General features: G+C 42.9%; 1 pseudogene; it reads left to right on the top strand.

The window, feature by feature from the left end:
- The first annotated feature begins 9,885 nt into the window (after window positions 1-9,885).
- On the top strand, window positions 9,886-10,003 carry LOC126089640 (5S ribosomal RNA; annotated as a pseudogene).
- Window positions 10,004-19,395: the final 9,392 nt, after the last annotated feature.

Raw genomic sequence — 19,395 nt, 5'->3', positions numbered from 1 at the left:
ATTCAGAAAATTCACTCGATTTGCTTTCTTGGGAATTGGTGTGATTTGTGCAATTTGTGAAACTGTCCAGTCTTTGGGTATGGTTGTTTCTATGAGCGGTTATATATAATTGCTAAGTATGGAGATATTGTATCAGCATGCTCTGAAAGCAACCTGACGGCGTACAAATCGGACTGGAGATCTTGACTTTATTAAGTGCTTCAAGCGGCTTCGTTACACCGATGATATCTACTTCTCAGATACTCATGTTAGCAGTTGTTCTGGATTGAATTTTGGAATATTTACTTCGTCCTCATCTGTGAAGGAGTCTAGGAAAACTGGATTCAGTAACTCCGCTTTATTGTCACTGTCATCAGTAATGTCACCATTTTTATCGTGCAGTGAAGGTATGCAGTGAAAGTACAGATTGCGTCTTGTCGCTAGTTTTCTTTACATACAACCAATATCTCTTTGTGTTTTCTACCAGATTTCGAGACAGTTTCGTTCTTCGCCAAGCGGGGAAGTTGTATGTGTAGGCCATCTGATACCTCTGTATTTGGAGAGATAATCTGCTAAGGAACTGTCAGTGTTGTACAAGCTCTTTTACGAGTATATCTACATTACTTCTTGTGTGGCTGTCGACTCGGGTATTGCAGCTTCACAGATAGAACACATTTCGTTCCTAAACAGACTTGATCATGCACCTAGTACTAACATACGTCTCTTATACTTTTCAAATGTTGAAGTCTCCAAATTGAAAGATGGAAAACGCCACCTTGAAATAAGAACAGTGCAGTCTAAATTACTTCGTTTTAACATCCTTTTTGTCACAAAACACACTCCATAACAATGCCTAAGCTGATCCACTCTTGTATTAACAGTGAAGCTCATTTCACATTCCTCCTGAAGTAGTCATTGATCTATTGCAGTTTCATGCTAGTTTACTAGGTAATCGTTGACCACGGAAGCGTTTTTTAGTTATATTTTCCGCCGTCAAAGTTACTGCTAAAAAAATGCTATTTCAGCTCTAAGTTTAATAACTAATCCCGTGCGCTAGCCACAAGATAAACCGATGCAGAAATCACTTTTACTCTACGCCCCAGCGTAATACTTCCAAGTTTCATACTACTTTCATACTTTCTACCAAATTCTTCTGACAATTAATGTATAGAAAGGTCCCAGAACTGCTCTCATTAATAAACGGTCACAATGCCCATATAGTACTAGGGACAGGAAGTTGGCTGAAACCAGACGTAAACAGTAATGAAATCCTAAACTCAGATTGGAATGTATACCGTAGAGACAGGCTGAACAGTGAAGGGGGAGGAGTGTTTATAGCGATAAGAAGTGCAATAGTATCGAAGGAAATTGACGGAGATCCGAAATGTGAAATGATTTGGGTGAAGGTCACGGTTAAAGCAGGCTCAGACATGGTAATTGGATGTCTCTATAGGCCCCCTGGCTCAACAGCTGTTGTGGCTGAGCACCTGAAGGATAATTTGGAAAATATTTCGAGTAGATTTCCCCACCATGTTATAGTTCTGGGTGGAGATTTTAATTTGCCAGATATAGACTGGGAGACTCAAACGTTCATAACGGGTGGCAGGGACAAAGAATCCTGTGAATTTTTTTTAAGTGCTTTATCTGAAAACTACCTTGAGCAGTTAAACAGGGAACCGACTCGTGGGGATAACATATTAGACCTTCTGGTGACAAACAGACCCGAACTATTTGAAAAAGTTAACGCAGAACAGGGAATCAGCGATCATAAAGCGGTTACGGCATCGATGATTTCAGCCGTAAATAGGAATATTAAAAAGGGTAGGAAGATTTTTCTGTTTAGAAAAAGTGAAAAAAAGCAGATTTCAGAGTACCTGTTGGCTCAACACAAAACTTTTGTCTCAAGTACAGATAGTGTTGAGGATCAGTGGACAAAGTTCAAAACCGCCGTACATTATGCGTTAGATGAGTATGTGCCAAGCAAGATCGTAAGAGATGGAAAAAAGCCACAGTGGTACAACAACCGAGTTAGAAAACTGCTGCGGAAGCAAAGGGAACTTCACAGCAAACATAAACATAGCCAATGCCTTGCAGACAAACAAAAATTACGCGAAGCGAAATGTAGTATGAGGAGGGCTATGCGAGAGGCGTTCAATGAATTCGAAAGTAAAGTTCTATGTACTGACTTGGCAGAAAATCCTAAGAAATTTTGGTCTTATGTCAAAGCGGTAGGTGGATCAAAACAAAATGTCCAGACACTCTGTGACCAAAATGGTACTGAAACAGAGGATGACAGAATAAAGGCCGAAATACTAAATGTCTTTTTCCAAAGTTGTTTCACAGAGGAAGATTGCACTGTAGTTCCTTCTCTAGATTGTCGCACAGATGACAAAATGGTAGATATCGAAATAGACGACAGAGGGATAGAGAAACAATTAAAATCGCTCAAAAGAGGAAAGGCCTCTGGACCTGAAAGGATACCAGTTCAATTTTACACAGAGTACGCGAAGGAACTTGCCCCCCTTCTTGCAGCGGTGTACCGTAGGTCTCTAGAAGAGCGTAGCGTTCCAAAGGATTGGAAAAGGGCACAGGTCATCCCCGTTTTCAAGAAGGGACGTCGAACAGATGTGCTGAACTATAGACCTATATCTCTAACGTCGATCAGTTGCAGAATTTTGGAACACGTATTGTGTTCGAGTATAATGACTTTTCTGGAGACTAGAAATCTACTCTGTAGGAATCAGCATGGGTTTCGAAAAAGACGGTCATGTGAAACCCAGCTCGCGCTATTCGTCCACGAGACTCAGAGGGCCATAGACACGGGTTCACAGGTAGATGCCGTGTTTCTTGACTTCCGCAAGGCGTTCGATACAGTTCCCCACAGTCGTTTAATGAACAAAGTAAGAGCATATGGACTATCAGACCAATTGTGTGATTGGATTGAGGAGTTCCTAGATAACAGGACGCAGCATGTTATTCTCAATGGAGAGAAGTCTTCCGAAGTAAGAGTGGTTTCAGGTGTGCCGCAGGGGAGGTCATAGGACCGTTGCTATACACAATATACATAAATGACCTGGTGGATGACATCGGAAGTTCACTGAGGCTTTTTGCAGATGATGCTGTAGTGTACCGAGAGGTTGTAACAATGGAAAATTGTACTGAAATGCAGGAGGATCTGCAGTGAATTGACGCATGGTGCAGGGAATGGCAATTGAATCTCAATGTAGACAAGTGTAATGTGCTGCGAATATACAGAAAGATAGATCCTTTATCATTTAGCTACAAAATAGCAGGTCAGCAACTGGAAGCAGTTAATACCATAAATTATCTGGGAGTACGCATTAGGAGTGATTTAAAATGGAATGATCATATAATGTTGATCGTCGGTAAAGCAGATGCCAGACTGAGATTCATTGGAAGAATCCTAAGGAAATGCAATCCGAAAACAAAGGAAGTAGGTTACAGTACGCTTGTTCGCCCACTGCTTGAATACTGCTCAGCAGTGTGGGATCCGTACCAGATAGGGTTGATAGAAGAGATAGAGAAGATCCAACGGAGAGCAACGCGCTTCGTTACAGGATCATTTAGTAATCGCGAAAGCGTTACGGAGATGATAGATAAACTCCAGTGGAAGACTCTGCAGGAGAGACGCTCAGTAGCTCGGTACGGGCTTTTAGTGAAGTTTCGAGAACATACCTTCACCGAAGAGTCAAGCAGTATATTGCTCCCTCCTACATATATCTCGCGAAGAGACCATGAGGATAAAATCAGAGAGATTAGAGCCCACACAGAGGCATACCGACAATCCTTCTTTCCACGAACAATACGAGACTGGAATAGAAGGGAGAACCGATAGAGGTACCGAAGGTACCCTCCGCCACAAACCGTCAGGTGGCTTGCGGAGTATGGATGTAGATGTAGATGTAGACGTGACTGCGCACGATCGTTTCTTGTGGAATTCCAACACCACCTCTCTGCATACTAATTCTGCGTGTGACCAGTGGCTTTAGGGCATTGCTGACGATACCAAGACAGTGCTCCCGCCAGATGAAAAGCGCGCTCAGTTTCTAAAGTTCTTGGAACCAGTGATAAGGAGTAGATTATCATACGTAGTAACATCAAAGGTGGTAGTACTACTTATTCTACCACGCAAAGATTTGGAGTTAAGGTCGTCTGGTATGAGACGTTCCAGGGGGTTCTACTGGGGGCCGAATCGCACCATAACTCTGGGTTCGGTGTGGGGTAGCGGTGGGGTGAGTGGACTGCTGTAGCCTGTTGGAGGGGGTGGGGGGGGGGGGAGGGCGGGGTTGTGTACCACTGAAGGCTACGGCAGGGACGAAGCCTCTCCGTCGTTTCTAGGTCCCCAGTCCAATACATACATCCATACAAAATGAGAAATCTTCAAGTATAGATTTACCATAGGTAAAATTAAAACGGTAATAAGATCACAATAGAAGAAGTTATTAATAATTCAGCATGTAGAAAGGATTCATTTTGAGCACTGGAGGTGGGAGCGCTAGCATTTTAGACGCGGTCCGCTCCGGATGACACGGTGGGTATACAGGATGTCGTTGCAGGAGTGGTCAATATTCAGAGATATGACATTCATTCAGAGTCTAGCAAACATGGGCTCTATAAGCATACCTTAAGAGCTATGCATACTCCTTGATCTTGGATACTCTGAAACAAATCTTTTCTATTCCAAGCTGTTTGCTTTCCATATTTTGAGAGGTTGTAATATAGATCAAAACAAGAAAAATGTCAAGTAAACGCGTGCTCTAACGCGCATATCTTATTACTTGTGAGCACTTGTTCATCTTCGCTACTGTGAAACACATCTCTTCTACTGAAAAAAGAAGTGCTTATAGTTCTTAAGGTACGCATTTTATAACCCACGTTTACTAGACGTTATTGCTTCGAATGATCTTTCCTGTCATACCACTGAATACTGAACATTTCTCCTGTGACACTGTGTATAAGGAACCTCGAAGCTGCCACGTATTCGTGTAGCTTTTCACAAACAGTGCGTGTGGCCACCGAGAGACCTTAACATCATGTGTTTATGGAACTGGTGGAAGCGAACATTTGCACGAACTACAATGTTTGAAAAGCCTTATTCGTTTCAATTTAATGTTGTTTCATGCACTGCCTGTCGTGTTGTCAATCTGCGCGGCAAGTAGGTAACCTGTCGTACAAGTTTACTAAATCAAGGGAAATCAGCTTTGCATTTGGTGGAATATGAAGATCTCAGATACCTTGAAATGCTTGGTAGCTATTTTTCTCTAAAAAAGAGGTTTTAAAATTCGTATTGGCTTTCGAAAATTGAATGCAACTTTCTCATAACTTTGTAGCCGATATCAGGGTCAGTTTTTCCACCCACAACAACTTAAGAAACTGGCCCATGCCATCAAGTAACATAAAGAAAAACTGAGCAAATAAGGAATTTATAAAATTACATGTTATCATTGCAACAAATACTACATTGGACAAACGCGAAGAATTTTTAAAACCAGTTTTAAAGAAGACATTGACTGTTTCAGACTGGATAAAGCTAATAAGTCACCTATACCAAGACATTTAAATGAAACAGGTCACGGTGTTGCAGCAGATAACGACCTCGAAGTACTGCATACTCTGGAAATAACCTGGAGAATGGACATCTTGCATGAAATGGAAATATTCACCCATGGCTATAAGTCAAGAAATGACATCGTAAATGATATGAGAGAGTTAAAAAATTCACACTTCCTCACGAATTTCAATTCAGTACTCTTAAAATAGTAAGCATATGACATTAAGGTTGTATATGAGTACAAATCCCAGAAGTACCTTTGTAGTTCTTAAAATTAAAAAAAAAAGTTTTTATACTGTCGTTTGTATTATAAAACTGGCACAGTCATTCATTTTGTAAGATATTATGCCAATCAGCATCAGTAATACGACTGCAAGATATGCAGAAGATATTTCTCCTGACAACACCAGTATCGACATATAGATATCCAAATCGAAACTAGCCTTGTTTTGACAGCCATCTCGTTTTCTCGACAGCTGATTTGTTTTGTGCTATCGTGTTATAAAGTCACCCTTGTGAAGTTTGCGAGCAATAGTGAAATTCAAGAGAGCGGTGGAATCAGCGATACCTCAGCACATCACAAGAAGAATACCAAGCTACAGGTGCGAAGGGAGTGATTGTCCCAATATAAAAAGTGACATCGCCTAATCCTAGATTATCCGTCCCTCTCTCTCTCTCTCTCCACAGAATGATCACAACAGTCGTGTACAGAAACTTATTACCTGTATACACTAATGTTAAACGTTTTTGTATTGCCGGTACACCCTTATGATGAGGTAGCACCTCGAAAAATGTTACTAAATAAATAATTTAGTAGTCAACAAGTTTTGTCATTAGTAGCGGTATCTGGAAACCTTTCATACTTTTGAAACAATCACGGTCAATTAATTGTCAATATGGATTCATATTACAAAATAATGTTATTGTAAACCATGGACTTTTAATCTGTCACAATTCTGTTTTTACTCTTTTCGAAGTAGCGAGTATGACTTCATCTTTCAGTCCAGGCGAGCTGAAATTTTGACAAGCGGTTTGTAGGATACGAGTATCAGAGGCCAGGCTGTTTGGCAGATATTCATCAAAGTAATCTACAAGTCCTTGTGGTGTAGACGGAACCAAAAAACGACATAGGAAACAAATGCGCCGCTTCCTAGGTTGTTCATTCAGTACTTCGATATATGCAAGGAGTATAGCAAGCAATTTACTGATAGCATTCGCATTTATGTATATACTGCATTGCAGTCCTGCAAATCTCTCTTAAATTCTCACTCTAATACTGGATCCCTTGTCTCTTCTAAATCTACCCCTGTCTCTTCCCCCTCGTAGAGGCCTTCAGTGTGCTCTTCCCACATATACGCTCTCTCTTCTGCATTTAACAGTAGAATTCCAGTTTCACTCTTAATGTTACGATCCATGTTTGTAATTTTAGCGAAGGTTGTTTTGACTTTCCTATATGCTGAGTCAGTTCTTCTGACTGTTATTTCGTTTTCGATTTCTTCACATTTTTCATGCAGCCATTTCGTTTTAGCTTACCTGCACTTCCTATTTATTTCATTCCTCAGCGACTTGTATTTCTGTATTCCTGAATTTTCCTGAACGTTTTTGTACTTCCTTCTTTCACCTTTCAGGTGAAGCAGTTCTTTTGTTACCCATGGTTTCTTCACAGTTATCTTCTCTGTACCTATGTTTTTATTTCCAACATCTGTTCTGTGACTGCCCTTTTTAGAGACGTCCATTCCTCTTCAACTGTACTGCCCACTTAGCTATTCATTATCGCTGTATCTATAGCCTTAGAGAACTTCAAGCGTGTCTCGTCATTCCTTAGTACTTTCGTAACCCACCTCTTTGCATACTCATTCTTCCTGACTAATCTCTTAAACTTCAGCTTATTCTTCTTCACTACTACATTGCGATCTGAGCCTATATCTGCTCTTGGGAACGCCTTACAATCCAGTATCTGATTTTGGAATCTCTGCCTGACCATGATGCAATCCAACTGAAATCTTCCCGTATTACCGGCCTTTTCCAAGTATACCTCCTCCTCTTGCGACTCTTGAACAGGGTATTCGCTATTACCGGATGACATTTATTACAGTACTCAATCAGTTTTTCTCCTCTGTTATTCCTTGTCCAAATCCCATAATCTCCTTTAACTTTTTCTTCTACTTCTTCCCCTACAACTGCGTTCCAGTCCCCCATGAGTATTAGATTTTCATCTCCATTTACGTATTGTTTTACTCATCCAATATCCTCATATACTTTCTTTATCTCTTCACCTTTAGCTTGCGACGTCGGCATGTATACTTGAACAATCGTTGTCGGTGATGGCTTGTTATCAATTGTGGCAAGAACAACCCTATCACTGAACTGTTCACTGTAACACACACTCTTCCCTACCTTCCTATTCATAACGAATTCTACTCCCGTTATACCATTTTCTGCTGCTCTTGATATTACCCTATACTCATCTGACGAGAAATCCTTGTCTTTTTCCATCTTACTTCACTGACCTCTACTAAATCTAGAGTAAGTCTTTGCATTTCCCTTTCCTGATTTTTTAGCTTCCCTACCACATTCGAGCGTCTGACATTCCACACCCCGACCCGTAGAACGTTATCGTTCCTTTGATTATCCAATCTTTTTCTCATAATAACCTCCCGCCTGGCAGTCCCTTTCCGGAGATCCGAATGGGGGACTATTCCGGAATCTTTTGCCAACTGGAGAGATCATCACGACACTTCTTAAATTACAGGCCACATGTAATGTGGATACACGTTGCGTGTCTTAAATGAAGTGGTTTCCATTGCCTTCTGCATCCTCATGGGGTTGATTATTGCTGATTCTTCCGCCTTTAGGGGCAGTTTCCCACCCCTAGGGCAAGAGAGTACCTTGAAACTCTGTCGTCTCTTCCACCCTCTTTGACAACGCCGTTGGAAAATGAGGGTGACTTCTTATGCCTGAAGTCTTTGTCCGCCAGTGCTGATCATTAATCAAAACTTCAGCAGTAGCGGGATTCGAACCAGGGACCGAGGACGTTATTATTATCAATCAAAGACTGTCGTTTATCGTCAAGTAAAGTCATAAGAAGATCAAAACATAACAAATGCAAAACGATTTAGAAAAGATACATGTATGGCGTGAAAATTAGCATTTTATCCTAAATCATGGAAAGCGTGAGGTCATCCACATGACTGCTAAAAGCTCCTAGAACCGCTCGGCCATAGCGGCCTGCGAGTACATCGAGAGAGTTCAAAGAAGAGCAACGCGTTTTGTATTATCGGGAAATAGGGGAAACAGTGTCACTGACATGATACAGGATTTACGGTGGACATCATTAAAAGAAAGGAGTTTTTCGATGCGGCGAAATCTTCTCACGAAAGTTCACTTACCAACTTTCTCCTCCGAATGCGAAAATAGGGAGAAACGATCATCATAACAAAATAAGGGGAATCAGAACTCGCACGGAAATATATACGCGTCCGTTTCTTCTGCGCAATGTTCGAGACTGGAATAATAGAGAATTATTGTGAGGGTGGACCCTGTGCAAGCCACTTAAGTGTGATTTGCCGAGTATGCATGTAGATGTAGATCCTTTAGTCTTCTACTTTCCAAATCCCGTGAAATCCTTCAGCCTGGGTCGTGGCACTCTAGCGGCGTCTTACTGTCAGCACCGCCCGACCGCCACGTCGCCTGGTAACCGCCACAGTGATTTGTGATGCAAATTGCCACAAGACGTCTGGACGCAGCCAGTCTGCCCCCCACACCCGGAGAGGTTGCCGCAGTGTCTCACCAGATTCTACTGGAGTCCATGCATTCAGGGCAAAATTCTGTGCTCGCACAATGAATGAACAAGGTGAGGAAAGTTCATATCACGACAATAGAGCTGCACTACTGATTATTTTCGAAGCAATATTATTTTATATGCTGTAGTTTCTTATCATCCCGTGAAGGGACGGAAGCCTAGAATGATGTACTAAATTATCCCGTAGGTTGTGATTTCAGTATCTAATGACAATATGAAACAAACAGCTAACGCCATCGAATCATCACAGCTTGATGTCCAGTTTTTGATTATTGTCTTATTACAATTATCTCAACAGTAGCGAAAAATAAACCACGAAAAGGTAAACGGAGTTAGCTGTTACGACATCTTCCAAATTATTATATTCCTGTGATGCTATTCTGAAACTAGAGGCTCTTTTATGGTTTGTTTAAAGCATGCTTTATGTAAGTTATTTACATTACATCTATTTTCATACGTTATTTCTATACTTGCTTCACACACTGTAACGTAGCAAATTATTACGAGTTGTCACCTGGCATTCAAAGCTTAGGGCAACGGCCTTGCCGCAGTGGATACACCGGTTCCCGTCAGATCACCGAAGTTAAGCACTGTCGGGCGTGGCCAGCAATTTGATGGGTGACTATCCGGGCTGCCATGTGCTGGTGCCATTTTTCGGGGTGCACTCAGCTTCGTGATGCCAACTGAAAGCTACTCGACCGAATAGTAGCGGCTCCGGTCAAAGAAAACCATCGTGACGACCGGGAGAGCGGTGTGCTGACCACACGCCCCTCCTATTCGCATCCTCAGCTGAGGATGACACGGCGGTCTGATGGTCCCGATGGGCCACTTGTGGCGTGAAGACGGAGTGCTTATTCAAAGCGTAGCTGCCGCGTGGAGTGGCCGCATGGTTTGAGGCGCAATGTCACGGATTGCGCAGTCACTCCCGTCGGAGTTTCGAGCCCTCCCTCGAGCATGGGTGTGTGTGTTGCCGGCCGCTGTGACCGGGCGGTCCTAGGAGCTTCAGTCCGGAACCGCGCTGCAGCTACGGTTGCAGGTTCGAATCCTGCCTCAGGCATGGATGTGTGTGATGTCCTTACGTTAGTTAGGTTCAAGAAGTTCTAAGTCTAGGGGACTGCTGACCTCAGATGTTAAGTCCCATAGTGCTTAGAGCCATTTGAACCATTTTGGTGTGTGTGTTGTTCTTAGCGTAAATTAGTTTAAGAAGTTTGTGAGTCTAGGTACCGATGACCTCAGCAGTTTGGTCCCTTAGGAATTTACAAACATCCGAACATTTGAAAGCGTAGCCTGCCTTTGAGCCCGGAGGAGAGGCAGGTTTTGGTTGTCACACTGGCACGGCTGACTGTGGCTACTAGGCCGCCGAACTGTACGTTACAGGTATCCTCTATGAATTTGAAGAAGTACTATTAAATATTAACCCATCTTTTTCATACTTGGTGTACCAAATTCGATAGATAACAGAACCATACTTCTAAAATTTCAAGTCAGTCACTTCAATACTTTTGGGGACGAAAATTTTTACCCAAAACACATAATGACAGTGCTGGCATTGTGAATCCCAGTAGGGACTATAATGTATTTATCTACAGTATCAACTGAAGCTACAACGAAGGGGATAGGTTAACATAATCTAATTTTCGAGAATTTTCTTTAGTTTCATTGCCACAGATTTCTGACATAATTAACAGCACATTGGAACATTATTATGTAACTGGGTTTTGTAGAGACAGAGAGTGAATGGAGGACATACGTAAAGTGAGAATGTGATATTTTACGAAAACTATGTAAATGTATGCGTGAGAAAGTTATTGTGCAGTAGGGGAATTTGTGACATATGTCCGAGTGAGCTTTATTTTGTAAAGGGCAGCCGGAAGGGGAGTTGAATATTAAATTTATTAGTAATTTATATTGTGGAACAGAACTGTACTTTGTTTTCGTCAAATTTTATTTAGTTTCGGATTTACGACATTTGTAGTTAAATTTCTTTTGGTAAATTGATTGGCTGACATTAGAAATACCGCGAGTGTAGAAGTGCTGGAGGTGATCTGGTTGGCTGCTTAACATACTAGCCAATAGGAGTTCAGCATTTCCAGCGCGTTTGAACACGGCTTAGTGCCTCAGATCTATTAGTCGATATAGTCGCTCGGAAGCCGTCTTCTGGTAAACACCTATGTTAAACTGGGCTGATGAAATTTGTATCAAAATGAAGAAATCGGCACGTCTGATTGGTTCTCGTGTCGTCAACCAAGAACGAATACAATATTGAATATTTTCTGAAACTTTGAGCTTTCCGAGTGGTTTAGTTTATGAGATGTTCGCGTGTGAATTTTTCAAGTCGTACATAAATTCCGCATGGTGTGTTTCGTCCAGATAGCGAGACATTATGGCGAGGACTTCTTTACAAGAATTCTACTGAACGACTGATTGTGTTAACTCACAAGTAGTCGTGGGTCAATGACTGTTTAGGACGTTTAAAGTATCGGGTCGGACTAAATATCTTCTGGCTTCTTTCGGGTGTGAACTTGTAACAAGCACAGTAACAACGAAAAATTGATGTCGGGATGTTAAATGCGGACTTGATAGCCATTTCCTGTGTTATAAAGAGGATAATCCAAATTAAAGGAACTTTTTTACTTTTTTTCTGACGACTCATGCAAGAATTTCGAATGCTCGATAGTTTCATTAACTTTCAACAAGTACCTAAATATTAGAATTATGTTGCCTTCGCGTGGTAGGTATTTAGTCGAATTTTCATGATAGCTGATTTTGTCGACTAAGTCTGTATGTACCATCGTACAGAGAAATGCCAGACAACCTGAAGCCTATCCAGGTAGGTGGACTGATTGTTTAAAGGACAGTGAGACCACGACCCGCCCCGCCGCAACACGAGGAAGGAAAACAACGAATATTACCAACAATGGAAACTCCAGGTAGGAATATCAACAATGCAAGGAGAAGATAGATTGTTAATTACACTGAAGATGATACGTTAAGTTGCAGACAGGCAGAACTGAAAGACACTTTCACATTGGCTTTCGGCCAAAGCTTTTTTCAGAAAAAGGAACACACACACATTCATTCACACAAGGAAGTACACATCACGTACACATGTCTTCCGTCTCCGGCAGATCGGACCAAAATGGCAACATTGCAAAAATTACTAATAGCTTGTCGTGCCGTTTTAGAACGTAGTGGATTTGAGTTTCTGAGTTGTACCCACGCTCTGTTACAGGTTTCATCAAAATTGATGTATTCAGTGGTAGTTAAATTTATTGCAGAACTGCTCTTAGATTTCAGCGAAACTCCAAATGGTTCAAATGGCTCTGAGCACTATGGGACTTAACATCTGTGGTTATCAGTCCCCTAGAACTTAGAACTACTTAAAGCTAACTAACCTAAGGACATCACACACATCCATGCCCGAGGCAGGATTCGAACCTGCGACCGTAGCAGTCGCGCGGTTCCGGACTGAGCGCCTAGAACCGCTAGACCACCGCGGCCGGCTCAGCGAAACTCCAAAAAGGGTTATCTACAGCACAACATTGCAGGGGATAACATGTAGAACTGCTCTGAGCAGAGGAACGGACGAGTGCACAATGATGTGGACTCACGTGGTTTGCATTTCCTGGGTGACAGCTACTAAAGGAACTTATTTAGTAAGTAGACAGATTTACAGCACCAAGCTCAGTTGTTTGTGTCAAATCTCGTAAAAGACTTATTCTGGCAGAGCACAAAAATTCGTATGCAGCAGACTTCTTGTCTGCCGAAACCGAAATGATCGACTTTGATGAAGCTTGTCACACACTAAACAGACACTAGTTACCTACCTGTGTCTCTTTGAAATGTCATTAATATGAGGCCCCACTAATAATGTAGAACCTCTAGTCCACAATCCCCGTAGATATACTTGCCTTGTAGGCATTGGATGGCCATGGTTGCAGGTCCACATATACATATTTTACACATCAAATACCTTTCAGCCGTCTAATTTAGCCGGCCGGAGTGGCCGAGTGGTTCTAGGCGCTACAGTCTGGAGCCGCGCGACCGCTTCAATCGCAGGTTCGAATCCTGCCTCGGGCATGGATGTATGTGATACCCTCAGGTTAGTTAGGTTTAAGTAGTTCTAAGTTCTAGGGGCCTGATGACCTCAGAAGTTAAGTCCCATAGTGCTCAGAGCCATGTGTGTATGTGCGTCTAATTTCGAAACTTTTATTTTATTGCGCTACCAGTTTCGGCTATTTATTGCACTACTTTTAGATTTCCGTGTACAGACAAAAATGGTAACGCTATAACATCAAATGACAGATAAATTAAGGAATAAAATAAGAGAACAGTTGCACACTGTATTAACATAAACGAGGGAGCAAAGTATATATGTCATACAATAGTAAAAACGAACCCACTAAACTAACGATTTTGATGAAGCTTGTCACACATTAAGCAGACGGTAGGAAGATATCAGTGTTTCTCTGAAATGTCGTCAATATGAGCCCACACTAATAATTTAGAATCTCTGGCCCGCAATTCTCAATTAACCATCGTATCGCAAAGTACCAACTGACATATTTCACGTAATTTAGTATAGCCTGACACATGTTTTCTGGTGGCTTTTCCGTCGTAGGTCATATTATCCTTTGTCTTCCCCTGCTTAAGGGCTACATCACATAAAGAGGTACGTGCTTTTTTTCTGATTGTAATGATTGTCTTTCTACTATACTGCGTATGTACTGCAGCACTTTTCTTTGGATTTACTTCACAGCTTTCGGTCTGATTTATCTCTCAGCCACACGCCTTCTTACCGACACACTTATTACTTTCATGATAACGTTGGTTATGCCCTTTCCATATGTTTCAATACTAAGTGTTTAGTGGGAATCATTGGGGTGTATTACATTAGATTCATAGATTGGGCCGTTAGAAATGTTTTGTTAAATACGTTGTATCTTATTCTAGTCCCTAGTTTATCTGTAACTTTGAGTAAACGTCCTGTACAATTTGCTATTGTCGTGTTGTTACATATTACCACTGTATGTAACACTTGCACCACCACCCCCATTTTTGTTATCTATTTCATACTGTTACTATTGTTATTTGTACACAGGGGTCTGAAGATGGCGTAATAAATCGCCGAAACTGGTAGCCCAATAAAGTAACAGTTTGGAAATTTCACGGCTGAAAGGTGTTTGGTTTGACCTTCTGTACTGAACATCCGAGTCCCTCAACTATGACTGAAAATATGGACACACAGAGTATACATATTTTGTTCGAAGTGTTTTTAAAGTAAGAAAAAATTTCTGAAATGTTTGCTTATTTTGTTTCCAGGTATACATAAAAACATGTCAGATACACTGAACTATCTCACTGCATCAGTACCGTGTAATGTATCCCATGAAATTATGAAATAAATGTAAAGAGTGGAGTTCTATGATTCGGGAGATGGTACACATCACGTCAATAGGAGAAGGAGTATAAGAGTTCCTGTAAAAGCCAGACGCAGGAGTCGTCGTTGGAGGGCGGAAAAGTTTAGTGATGCAGGACCGTGAAAATATTGAACTGCAACGAAGTAAACGATTTGCATGACAATGAAAAAGATATTCGGGCTTTGGAAAAAGAAGATTGGACTGCAGGCCTGACTTGCGAAAATGTAAACGTGCATTCGACAGTGTGCTGAGGGCTCGCGACCGTCGCGTCACCATACCGACCACTTCCCCGACGACTTAACTAACTGGAAACGTATAAATGATTCACAGTTAGTGGGACATGATCATAAAGATTATGAAACGACTGAAACAAATACATTTGTAACTATTAATCATATTACAAAAAACTAAGTGCAGGACCTCTTCGCACGTCCATTTGAGAGTGAGAACAAGAAGCAAAAGACAAGTGATGAATCCAGATTAAATAGTAGACCATTACTTGAAAACAGGTGATGCATGTATCTTACACCAGTTTTATCATACACTCCTGGAAATGGAAAAAAGAACACATTGACACCGGTGTGTCAGACCCACCATACTTGCTCCGGATACTGCGAGAGGGCTGTACAAGCATTGATCACACGCACGGCACAGCGGACACACCAGGAACCGCGGTGTTGGCCGTCGAATGGCGCTAGCTGCGCAGCATTTGTGCACCGCCGCCGTCAGTGTCAGCCAGTTTGCCGTGGCATACGGAGCTCCATCGCAGTCTTTAACACTGGTAGCATGCCGCGACAGCGTGGACGTGAACCGTATGTGCAGTTGACGGACTTTGAGCGAGAGCGTATAGTGGGCATGCGGGAGGCCGGGTGGACGTACCGCCGAATTGCTCAACACGTGGGGCGTGAGGTCTCCACAGTACATCGATGTTGTCGCCAGTGGTAGGCGGAAGGTGCACGTGCCCGTCGACCTGGGACCGGACCGCAGCGACGCACGGATGCACGCTAAGACCGTAGGATCCTACGCAGTGCTGTAGGGGACCGCACCGCCACTTCCCAGCAAATTAGGGACACTGTTGCTCCTGGGGTATCGGCGAGGACCATTCGCAACCGTCTCCATGAAGCTGGGCTACGGTCCCGCACACCGTTAGGCCGTCTTCCGCTCACGCCCCAACATCGTGCAGCCCGCCTCCAGTGGTGTCGCGACAGGCGTGAATGGAGGGACGAATGGAGACGTGTCGTCTTCAGCGATGAGAGTCGCTTCTGCCTTGGTGCCAATGATGGTCGTATGCGTGTTTGGCGCCGTGCAGGTGAGCGCCACAATCAGGACTGCATACGACCGAGGCACACAGGGCCAACACCCGGCATCATGGTGTGGGGAGCGATCTCCTACACTGGCCGTACACCACTGGTGATCGTCGAGGGGACACTGAATAGTGCACGGTACATCCAAACCGTCATCGAACCCATCGTTCTACCATTCCTAGACCGGCAAGGGAACTTGCTGTTCCAACAGGACAATGCATGTCCGCATGTATCCCGTGCCACCCAACGTGCTCTAGAAGGTGTAAGTCAACTACCCTGGCCAGCAAGATCTCCGGATCTGTCCCCCATTGAGTATGTTTGGGACTGGATGAAGCGTCGTCTCACGCGGTCTGCACGTCCAGCACGAACGCTGGTCCAACTGAGGCGCCAGGTGGAAATGGCATGGCAAGCCGTTCCACAGGACTACATCCAGCATCTCTACGATCGTCTCCATGGGAGAATAGCAGCCTGCATTGCTGCGAAAGGTGGATATACACTGTACAAGTGCCGACATTGTGCATGCTCTGTTGCCTGTGTCTATGTGCCTGTGGTTCTGTCAGTGTGGTCATGTGATGTATCTGACCCCAGGAATGTGTCAATAAAGCTTCCCCTTCCTGGGACAATGAATTCACGGTGTTCTTATTTCAATTTCCAGGAGTGTATACACTAGTGAAGTACCTCTAGAGTATAATTGTATCCTTGCTTTAAAAAAACGAACCGTTACAGGTGCTCCCCTTATACTTGGCGTAAGCAGTGCAGCGCCATTTTCAAAATTGGTACATCTGCAGATGTCAAAGCGCCCGCTTGCTATTGCTGCCGATACCACGCCAAGATTTTCAGCCCCACCCCCTCCTCCCCCTCTCCCACCTTCAGCTAGGGCTGCTTCTCACACTCGGTTGGTTTGTTACGTCACTCCCATGGTGTCAAACTAGCCCTTCGTCAGATTGCCGGTATGGCATTACTGGTCGCAGGACCCCATCTGGCGTCGTTCAGCAGCCTGGTGCAAATATTTCTATGAGACGCCACTTCGGCGACTTGGGCGTCGAGGAAGACGAGGTGAAATGATTAGGAGAGAACACACACACACACACACACACACACACACACACACACACACACAGAGAGAGATAGAGAGAGAGAGAGAGAGAGAGAGAGAGAGAGACATATACTCAGTCTCCGAGCGAAGAAAATCTCCGACCTGGCTGGGAATCGAAACCGGAAACCTCCGATGTAGACGCAAAGACTTAAACCACTAGACCACGAGCGTCTTATGAATTAAATTAACTTTTTGATTTTACATATGGCTAATTATATGGATAATTCAGTGCATCTGAATGACATTCGAAGTCCCTAACAAAATGTCGATTCTGTTCGCATGCAATTCGTGTTTACGTTATATTAATTGAACCGGCCTGAAAGGGGGCTAGGAGGGCTAAAACTACAAAAAAAAAAAAAAAGTAGAAAAATGCCAAAATAAAAATCGAACAGAATGTTAATGAGATATGCATCAAAAGATTCCATTTGATCAGAGGATTACGAAACTGGAACTCAAAATTATGTAGGCTAAGCACTACGAGTTATCTATATAACTATATACATAGTTTTAATTAATTAATAGTAGACCTCGTTGCTTCAAGAGCATTTTCTAAAAAAGGTGTCAAAACTAAGTTGAACAGTGTTTTCGTATCAGGTTTATCAAGGATTATTCCCTGGAAGCTATCTCCCACAAAACCTCTTACGCCACTGCGAATAGGAGGTGGTATGGACTTCCAGTACATCCTAGTGAGGATGAGGATCACTGAAACGCATCACGCTGTAGCGAGCCTTGTGTTTCATTTTTATCGTGCACAGTAACTTAATTCGTAGTACGACAGGGAGCTATCATATATAAAAGCAGGAGTATATGTAAAATTGAGAATATTACTTATCCATAGAAGTGAGTAATGACTGCTGAGGCTACCCATTCTTCTCGTTAATTCAAATGTGATCTTCAGTTTTAATTATTGAGTAGCTAGTTAGGAGTGAAGCGTTGTAGTGGTCCAGAGACTCCTATTTACCATCGGGACAGATGAGCTGAAGTCGCAGGAACCTGTATTGAGCCCTTTGGGCAGGGAGGAACAGTGGGTCTTGGGTCTTATACCGATTCACTGGCGGACGAAAGCTGCGTCGTCTTTGACCAGATTAGTAGCCCTGTGGGCAAACGGCAACTGGGAGGCCGTCAATTCGTTTGCCGTCCTCCGACCTTACCGTGGCCGCGAATCTGAATGTAGAGTTTCTCCTAAGAGACCTTGTCCACATGCGTGGCGAGTGGAGGCGTCCGGTGACCGGCACAAGAGTGTTTACTGTTCCGAGGGCCTAGGACAGCCATAGCGTGGCATCAGCTGAACTCCTGTGTTAGACCTGGCTTCGTGGGATCAGCGACACGATCGAAACATGGCTTGCAGCAAATTTTGCAAGGAAAGGCGGCAACGTATTTGCTTGGTCGGCGTTCGCAAACTTTGGCAACGGCGACATGCTACTGGACGGCATTGGCGTTCTCTCCAAATTATACAGAACGTTCTGGAATTTGGGCAAATTTAGTAATGATGAACAGTAGGCTGACGTTTAAGAGACTAGTCAAAAGGAACTGATGCTCAAGGAAGTGGGATACAGAAGTACTAATAGATACTCTTGAAGTTCTCTGAGCCTATCGATATTGAGTAACTCAATAAGAAGTTGACTTGAAGAGGAATAGACATCTCTGAAAAGAGCAATCGCGGAAGTTGGAGAGAAAAACGTAGGTACAAGGAAGGTAGATTTGGAGAAACCGTGGGTAACAGAATAAATACTTCAGCTGATTGTCGAAGAAAGGAAGTAGAAAAATGTTCAGGGAAATTCAATAATACAAAAATACAAGTCACTTCGGACTAAAATGAATAGCCAGTTCACGGAAGCTAAGGTAAAATGGCTACACGAAAAATGTGAAGAAGTAGAAAAAGAAATGACCGCCTGAAGGACTAACCCAGGATATAAAAAAGTCAAAATAACCCTCGGTGAAGTTAAAAGCAAGGATGATAACTTAAGAGTGCAATGGGAATTTCACTCCGAAGTGCAGAGAAGAGAGGGGATAGGTGCAAAGAGTACATTGAAGGTCTCTATGAGGGGGAAGACTTGCCTAATGACGTGATAGAAGGAGAAACTGGAATCAATATAGAAGAGTTCGGAGATCCAGTGTTATAATCAGAAATTAAAAGATCTTTGGAAGACTTAAGATCGAATAAGGCAGAAGGGATTGACAAGATGCCATCAGAGTTTCTGAACTCATTTGTGGAAGTGGCA

This window comes from Schistocerca cancellata, chromosome 6 (assembly GCF_023864275.1).
Source record: "Schistocerca cancellata isolate TAMUIC-IGC-003103 chromosome 6, iqSchCanc2.1, whole genome shotgun sequence".
In the NCBI taxonomy this organism is placed as follows: Eukaryota; Metazoa; Arthropoda; class Insecta; order Orthoptera; family Acrididae; genus Schistocerca; species Schistocerca cancellata.
This window is presented reverse-complemented; position numbering and strand designations above follow the sequence as displayed.